Raw genomic sequence first — 9,525 nt, forward strand, 5'->3', positions numbered from 1 at the left:
TAAAATATTATTTACTGTCATCATGGCAAAGATGAAATAAATGAATTATTAGAAATGAGTTATTGAAACTTTGGTTTTGTGTTGAAAAAAATATCTCTGTTAGACAGAAATTAGGGAAAAAAGAAACAGGTGGGCTAATAATTCTGACTTCAACTGTATATCTATCAGGCAGTAAAGATCACTGATTTTTAAAGAAACCAGAGCTTAAACGTGGCTATTTTATCATGGACAGTTCACTGGAAGAGCTGAAGCTGGCTGGCTGAATATTAAAAGTCTGTGTGCATTTATCACATTGAAACAAATGTAATCATTAGTCCCTTCAGCAAGAGTTATTGGCCCTTGTTTCTATACGTTATTTCCTAATTTATTTTATAATATTTCAAATAAAAAAAAAACATTACTAATTGTATTAACTAATGCAGTATGACTTTTAAAATGATTACTTGCAATAAAAAAGATAACAGTGAAAATCAATGCTGAATATTCAAGCAGAATCTGCCTTTGCCTTTATTTGCTTACCAGTCTCTGTCCTCGATCAGGTATGTACATTTAAACTAATTCTGATTAATTTACCATATGTAATCGACATATTTCATTTCAATTAACTTTTAACAATAAAACAAATAAAAGATTACATAAGATTTGAAAAGATTGTCTCTGAACAGCTATTATCCTCTTCTCAGATGGCATCGAGGCCAAATCAATGTTAGCGTGCTGCGTGGACCAACTTTGGCCTGCGGGCCTAGTTTGGCCATCTCTGCCCTTGATCATACTGTAGGGTATGTCGTTTTTTCCTTTAAGAAAAGGACTATTCAATAAAGCCTCCGTTGTAAATGATTTTTAACATCACAAAAAATGGAAAAACAAATTATATAATCATTTACATATTAAAGTCAAATAGTTTCTTCTCCTATATAAATATTCAAACATTTATAAATGTTATGTGATTATAATTCGTGATAGAATATAGTAAAAATATAATAATTGTGCTAATATAGTGCAATTTCTTAGCAACATGCTGATTTGTTGCTAACGGTGAGTTTATGGACGCGGTCTGCTGACGTTGAAGACGTACAAAATAGAAAAGCGGAAGGTTTTCAGTTGGCCTGCCGCTTCAAGTCAACCGTCAACATGGATCTGTGACCAGTAAGGACAACGTTTCTAAAGAGCTCCAATAAAGGTATTGTATGCTTGAGTATTGTGATAATATTGAGAGAATTTGACAGCTGTGACTTCGTTTCACATCAAATTTAATAAAGAACAAAGCTTGCTGCAATTTATTGGATTGTAGGAGTCTGTTTGATAAGTTTTGTTCACACGTTCAACTGCCATCTTATTCGTGAGACTTCAGGTTCATTGGTACTGGAAGAAAAGTATATTTTGAGTACAACTCTTGTAATGTTAAATATAATGTTGGAGTTATGTTTGTAATGTTATAGTTTTGAATTTCGCAGACACATGCCTAATGGTTGTGGTTAAAACTAGTAAACATGTTAGACTTGTGATATTAGCGTTAATAAATCCAGCTCTGGATCTATCGCAGTGTTTTTGATGTTTTTACACACAATTTGTATAAGTTATAGAAAATGACAGACCCGCTGTTAAAATGTTTACATAGCTTTAAAAAGAGTGTGTAGGTCTGTTCCAGCTAGCATAATACGCTTGTTTGGATTTTATACATTTGACCTTGAAGGGGTTTTGGATCCAGATTTGGTCTTTGCTTGTATAAAATGTACTCAACTCCTTCCAAATTTTAGAAAAAATACAGAGCAGGTTTTGGTCTGCACTCTTAAAGTCCCAATGTAATATGAATACTTTATTTATAGCTGGTGTTTTTAATAATTTTTTTTCAGCAGAATATCATCAGTTTTTTATCAGTTTATTGTTTGCATCAAATGTGCAGTCAACAGTTTTTACATTAAATTAAGCTATTAGCAATTCAAGAACATATAAGGAAGTACAGACAAAGTGAGAGGGGTCTGGATGCAGACCTTGTGCAGTGCAATCTGAGCTGCATCCAATGCTTTTTAATGCACTCACCTAACCCCACCCTTAACCCTATCCGTCACAGTGAAGTCACTCACTCCATTTGAGTGCAGTGTCTGACATTGCATCGCTGAGTGATGCAATCTCAGCTTGCATCTTAAAGGCTGCATCCAGATACTATTAGACAAAGTGGGTTAAACATAGTTCCGTGACATACAAAACTGTTTTTTTAGAGTAATAATTATGTTCTTATAAAAATTGTTTTCATTCATTTATTTTCTTGTCGGCTTAGTCCCTTTATTAATCCGGGGTCGCCACAGCGTAATGAACCGCCAACTTATCCAGCACATTTTTACGCAGCGGATGCCCTTCAAGCCGCAACCCATCTCTGGGAAACATCCACACACACTCATTCACACACACACTCATACACTACGGACAATTTATCCTACCCAATTTACCTGTACCACATGTCTTTGGACTGTGGGGGAAACTGTAGCACCCGGAGGAAACCCACGCAAAAGCAAGGAGAACATGCAAACTCCACACAAAAACGGCAACTGAGCCGAGGCTTGAACCAGCGACCTTGCTGTGAGGCGACAGCACTACCTACTGCGTCGTCAAAATTATGCTTTTATAAGTAAAAACTCAATTTTTTTGTAAATTTGTCGTGAATGACGTGAAATTGCAAGTTTAGAACCAAGCTTATTATATTAAATAGTATAGTTTAGTTACAACTAAGGCTGAGACTGAAATATTTTTTTTTTGTGGAAATAAATAAAAACTGTGTACGGAATCAGCTGAACGTAAAGTAAATATAATCAAAAGCTAGACTCAAAAGTGCAAAAAACATATATTAAAAGTTTATTTCTAAACTAATTTTGAGAGGATCACATGCTTATGATTGTCCACAGCTGATCCCGCATTAGATAACATGGTTCACTAACTGCATGTTCTCCCTGTGCCCGCGTGGGTTTCCCCCGGGTTCCCTGGTTTCCTACCACAGTCCAAAAACATGGGATCTAAGTAATTGACCATGCCAAATTGGCACTATATACAGGCTCTTATGCTGTGTTCACACCAGACTTGGATGAAGCGTCAAGCCTGAGTGATTTACATGTTAAGTCAATGCAAAGATGCGAATAGGCATCCTGCAGTGCAAATGTCAGCTAAAGTTCACATTTTCTAACTTGAACGATGCGCTCGGAACGCACGATATGCGTGTTAAGAATGTCAAGCGCACTAAACGATCAACTTGTGCAGCCTTATTCATGGGAATCGCACCATTTGCGCTGTCTCATTTGTGCAAATTGTGGCACAGAATGCCTATTCACGTCTTTGCATTGAGTTAACATGTAAATCACTAGCGCTTGATGCTTAACGTTTTAACCAATCAGCTCAGCTTAGTCGGAAGCACCGCTGAAAGCCTCCATCATTCAGGAATAGTTTCTGGAGGGGTTTATAAACTCACAGAGCTAGGTGAAACTCTGAAAGTATCTAGTGGACTCAGACACAGCGTCGAACGAATCTACGCTATTTTTCAGCCTTCTTAAAGCACATAAAGCTACTATCTCAATAAAATCCATGTTAGCCATTTATCAATAAAGCTAGAGTCACCAGGCAGACAGAAGCCCTGTAGAAAGTGCAAATCTGCTTTTATTGTGAAGTGAATTTGATACGCGAGTAAACTAACAATGTTTATGTGTCTTTTGTAAACACAACATTAGTAAGCAGTATAGCTATCCCTATAATCTGTCATTGGCCATCAACAAGTCATGGGAGTTCATTGAAATCTACCTCAATCTCCCCTCACCCCCTGTTAACGGGAGGGAGCCCAGTGTTCGAGAATCTTATAAGCTCAGGGCTCTCTCTATTGACAGCATGCAAAACATGCTTTATCATCAATCATCAGCTAAGTGTGAACTCTTCAAATTAAATAAAATGACAAAAATATTACATAAAAACAATTATTAATATTATCTTTCAGGTCTGTCTGTCTATCTTGGTTTCTACGAAGATTTGCTGTATTTCGGTATATACAACAATACACACCTTTTGTGTGTGAGTGAGTTTTGCTGAAAAAAAAAAGCAGAGCTAAAAATATTACAAAAGACTACACATGAAATGAGGTTAAACTTGGGGACATTTCCTCTGGTTTTCATATGGATGTCATTTGATCCAATGCAGGACCTCACACTTGCACTTTGAAAGCAGATACCGTAGAAGAGACCTTATAGATGTGTAATGTCTTTTAATATTTCCTCTTGTGAGTGGTTTAACCTGTGGGTTCTAGTCGATGTTGAGATTTTATTAGACAGCTGCAGCTCATATATACCGAACTGTACGGCCTTGTAATGGATGTTTCCAATGGAGTTTGCGAATGGATGTCTGCAGTCGAGAGCCTTGGCCTTGACGTAACTCTTTTAACAATATGACTTTGTCTTTTCAGATGATGGTGTATTCATGAATTGTGCATATTGAGGCCTTTACTGTACTTTGGAAGACTTTTACGAAGCCACTTGCTTGGTCTCAAGAGGTATTGTATCATTTTGTGGGATGAACTCAGTTTTATAATGGTTTGGGAAGGAGACGGTCAAATAATGACTCTTTTAAATAGTGCAAATGCTTACCATGTGTTAAGAATACTTTTGTAATGAGATACAATAACACTTTTTGTAAGCATCTAAAGTACTGTCAGTTGTCTGGCCGAGTGAGAAGATTTTGTTTTGTTTTTTTTGCCGCTGTTAAGTATGGAATGTTATCTTTTGTCATTTTAAAATTGGAGGGCTGGATTTCATCAGTCTGTTTAAGAAGTTGGTTCACATTGTTTCCTTACTAGGGAATTATTATGACGAGCCCGCAACGATTCTGAGGTTTGGACACATCAATTCGCTGAAGGGAAGGGAAACTTTTTTACTTTGGCATTGTGTTGTTGTAGGCTTTTTATTATTATTTGCCAGCCAGGAATTTGTTCTCCTGCTTGATTAGAAAATGGGAACTTCACGCCATATATGAACCGCTCCACCAGGGTAAGTGCGGACGTCAAGTCTCATGGATTTGATCTTTTGGTTCGGGTTTTTCAATGTTAAGCCCAGGTTTGAATCCAACAGTCCAGTCCAGGAAACATACGTGCAACTAGTTTGTAACAAACAAGGCTGTAATCGTCGTAGACTATGATCGTAATGAAATAATGTTCATTTTTGGAGGAACTACTCCTTTAATGATCCTCTCTGCATTACCTTACAAAAGTAATCAATTACAAATTACTGACTACTACTCGAAAATTGTCATTTGATGACTACTTCATGTAAAAAGTAATCAGATTACTAATTACTTTACTTTGAAGTTACTTTTAAAACATATAAAATATAGATACAAAAATACAAAATCAACTGCAGCTCTTTCAGTAATTTAATATTCTCTGAAAAACTTTACAATGGGTTGGTCACAGCAGCTTGACATTTTTAAAATACCTAAGGAGTTTGCCCAAAACTTCATCATTTACTTTTTCCAAACCAGTTTTTCTTCAAGACATGAAGAAAACTGAACAACTGTAACTACTGACATCCATAATAAGAAAAAAGAAGTGTATGGGTGTTCTGTGTTTGTTCAAGGTAATTAGTCTACCGAAATGTGTATTCCATACAAAGCATGAAGCTGATCGGTCAGTTCTTGTCACGTGACAAAGACGAGATATGTCGACTTAAACTGAACTAAACTGAACTTAAACTCTGAAAACTGGATGAACACAGTTTAAATTTACGATAATATTCTATGTTAAGCTGCTATGACACAATCTACACTGTAAAAGCGCTATAGAAATCAAAATGAATTGAATATGTGAACTGCCCCACACAACTATGCTTCTCTTCACATTCAGAAGATACCTTCACTCCCGATTCTGCACAAAAATACAGTTTTAGCCTGTTTAGGTTTTTGTTGTGTTTTTGGGTGCTGGTGTCTTCCTTGGTGACGAATGTTGACAGAATGCTTTCTGTTCAAGTGCTTGAACAAGTTGCTGGTCGAGTTTAAAGCAGTCAAAGTTCTTTAGAGATTGGACATAGACTGAATTTCCCAAGAATATTTTTGTTTTTACGCTCAATTAAATCAAAGTAATATCTGTATTTCCACTTGACGAAGCAGCCACTCTCGATAGCAACCATTTCAGCTCGCATTCTCCAGCAATTTAAATACGCATACTCATTAACTGACATTGCAGCGGGAAACGTGATTTACAAGAAGCATTTTTTTCTTCTAAAAACTATATTTGTATCGCTAGGAATGCAATTACATTGACTTTAGTAACTGTAATCAAATTACACAAATTTAAAATGTAATATGTTACATTATTGCATTCCTCAAAAATGTCATTAGAATACAGTAATGCATTACTGTGGAACACGTTACACATAACTCTACTCCTCTGTTTGTAGTTCAGACAATGACATTTTAAAGGAGACATATTTTGCAAAAAATGCAGTTGATAAATAAAGTCGTGTGGCAACAGTGTGTGAATATAACCAGACACTAATGACAAAAAATAATAAATTAGTTTTTTTATAATCGCACTGCATAAAAACAGTTTGCAGAAACACTTTGATCGACATTCTCCCTTTTGTAGATCTCATCAGATGAGGAAAACCCCACTCATGAGTGACAATCTCTCCCTCATTAGCATAGACAGCCCTGAATGAGAAGCAGCCGTCTGGCTTTAGAGTTTTTACCTGCTGAAGATAATGTCAGCGACTAGGAGGATTATAAATGTAGAGTTTTAAGGTGCACAAATGAACACTGCAGTCTCTAAACTGCCTTCTTCTGGACCACTTCTTTTCACATTTTCAGTTTTCACAGAGATAACATTTGTCCTGTTTTGAATCTATGGTCACAGATAAGCATTCCTAGCTCCTCCCTCTTTTGAAAAGAGCATAGACTTATTAAAATTTAAAGTGACAGTCACCAAAACAGAACTTTTTTTAAAGCCTAAAGGGGCAATTTCAGAGGGTTGTAATATATTATTTGTGTGGTATTTTGAGCTGAGACTTCACATCCTATAATGAGCTGGACATTCAGATCCTATAATCTATCAAATTTTTCTAGGTCAATATTTTTCAATTACTTTCCCTACCATATGTGGAGTCACACGACCCCACTTTAAGGCTAAATGATACTTTTTTTTATACTTATTATATTATTATGATATTGTACTTTTGCCAAGAGCATGTGAACAGTCCGGCGCAGCCTTCACATTCTCCTGCACCTCTCAAAAAATGTACTAACACATCACAATGATGTGTAGAAAAAGCTTTATGATTGGTCAGTTTGGTATCGTGACGACAGAGGGCAAAGACCACCCTTCATTCAAAAATCTCTCACTTTTATAATGCGATTGTATTTACTCTACAAAACTTGTCGATGAACTATGTGGGCAATAAAATAAAAAAATTAAATATTCAATCATTCATTAATCGTAATCAAGATAAAATGTTCAATTAATTGAGATTTTGATTTTTGGCCAAGTCGCACAGCCCTATGATAAAATCAAAGAAGGTGGGACTCGCCGGATTTAAGATACTCGTATGTTCAAAATCAGTGATCTACGCTGCCTGATTGAGAAAGAATATAAAGTGGTTCTCAAATCAGACAAGAAGCACTACATTCAATTCCATTGCTCCTGATAGCACTTAATGTACTTTTAAATGGCTTTTCATCTAATTTTATGCTTGAACAATCAAATAAACGGTTAGGACTCTATTTTTATTAAATTACAAAATCAATGCTGTTAAGCAAATCTTATGAAATTGAAGATAGTCACATCAACCTTTTAACCGGAGGTTTTTTGTGGCTGAAAAACACTTCAGTGCATTAAGCCCATTGCATGCTGCTATTGTCATGTAAAAATTATCAATAGGAGATGCACTCTTTCCCTCTTCATATGCACCCAACACTTTCTTATAAAGCCTCTTCTTCTTTGGAAGAATCTTTTCTCTCTATGTATATGTATTTAAAAAACTACACATCTATATAGTATTGGTACTCTATGATTTGAAGCCATTTGTATGTCACTGCTTGTAGGTGTTTCCCAATCCTGGCTTGCAGTTGGAAAGGAATACGTTGCATAAAACATATGCGTAATAGTTGGCGCTTTATTCCCCTGTGGCGACCCCTGATAAACACGGGACTAAACCAAAGAAAAATGAATAAATGCTTCTAGAAACCAGTATATTGACCACACAATCTAATTTCCATGTTCATCCTTTTTGGAAGTGAATATCTTGCAGTCAGTGTCTGTTTTTCTCCACCTTTTGTAGTTTTGTTCTTGCTTTTTGAGAATGTCATGCTTTTTCTGCTGGTTACTGATGCAGACAGCCTTTGATGTGCCTCTTTCCATTTTAAAAGTTGATAAGCTGGTTTTATTTGTCATTCTGACTTGGCAGGACCCACTAGTTTAGATCGGCTACTCTAGCACGTTGTTTTGCATCAGAAAGCCAATGATCAAAGACGCCCATCCCATTAACAATAATAATTGGAGCAGTGGAGCATCACGCAAAGACATCGTAACTAGGACACAGTCATGCTTCTACGCTTCATAACTTTTCACTGAACAGAGTAAAATAGGCCTTGTATTAAATCTTTTTATAGATTCTTTTGACAAGCAAGAAGCGTGATTACGAGCCTCAGGCTTTCGTGCAACATGATCTCCTGACAGTTGGATTTTATTAGTTTAACTGTAACCACAGAAAGAAATTGTCACTTGTTTTTAATCAGTTTCACAGCATTTGCTTCAGTTCATCTGTTGTTATTGGCCAACTTGTAACAGATGCAGCTGCTTTTGAGTGTCAGTATGGAAATGTGACTTATTCTCCCTCTCTCCATTTAATATTTCCAAAATCCCAGCCTTCGTAACTCTTGTTACAACCAGAAAGCATTACCTCATGGCACCCAGAGCCACCATCCTCGACTAGATTTAATATAAACAATCTGCTGCCTTCTGGATGTGACTCACAGACTCGTTCTGAACTCTCTTCCGTTACGTCCCTCGGCCAGCAAACATTATTTCATTTCTTTTAACAGAAAAACCACAAAGTCCATGCTTTCATGCTTCCAAAAGAGTTAAGCCTGCAGATGGTTATTATGATAGGATAAGTTAATGTAAAAAAAGTAGTAAACTGAAGTCTATGGAATATTTTGGCCAATTAATTGCGTATTATGAGTTTGCATTGATAAACGTTGCAAAATTAAGCATCCTAATTTATTTTCATGCTCAGCTTTGAACTTTGAATTTTTTGAAATAGCATTTAGTATAAGACAAGACTTCAATATGTGACTAAATATGTACCATTAATTTTTTAAAATTAATTTTCAGTTATTTAATAGATTTTATAGTATTAATTTCTAATATTTACAAGCATTAAAACAAAACAAACATCGATCTGTGAATCACAACATTTCAGATAATTTTTTTTTTATAATTTTGTATATTTTGTGTGTGTGTGTGTAATGTGTATATACTATATATATATATATATATATATATATATA

The 9,525-nt window shown here is 35.7% G+C and overlaps 1 long non-coding RNA gene across 1 annotated transcript in view; it reads left to right on the forward strand.

Annotated features, from left to right (window-relative positions):
• Positions 1–1,071: 1,071 nt before the first annotated feature.
• Positions 1,072–9,525, forward strand: part of LOC141386361 (uncharacterized) — a 37,131-nt gene continuing 28,677 nt past the window's right edge. The window contains exons 1-2 of the long non-coding RNA XR_012408215.1: positions 1,072–1,180; positions 4,436–4,522. This is a non-coding gene — a long non-coding RNA (uncharacterized lncRNA). The remainder of the gene's footprint in view (positions 1,181–4,435; positions 4,523–9,525) is intronic.

The sequence above is a fragment of the Danio rerio genome, chromosome 6, assembly GCF_049306965.1.
Source record: "Danio rerio strain Tuebingen ecotype United States chromosome 6, GRCz12tu, whole genome shotgun sequence".
Classification (NCBI taxonomy): Eukaryota; Metazoa; Chordata; class Actinopteri; order Cypriniformes; family Danionidae; genus Danio; species Danio rerio.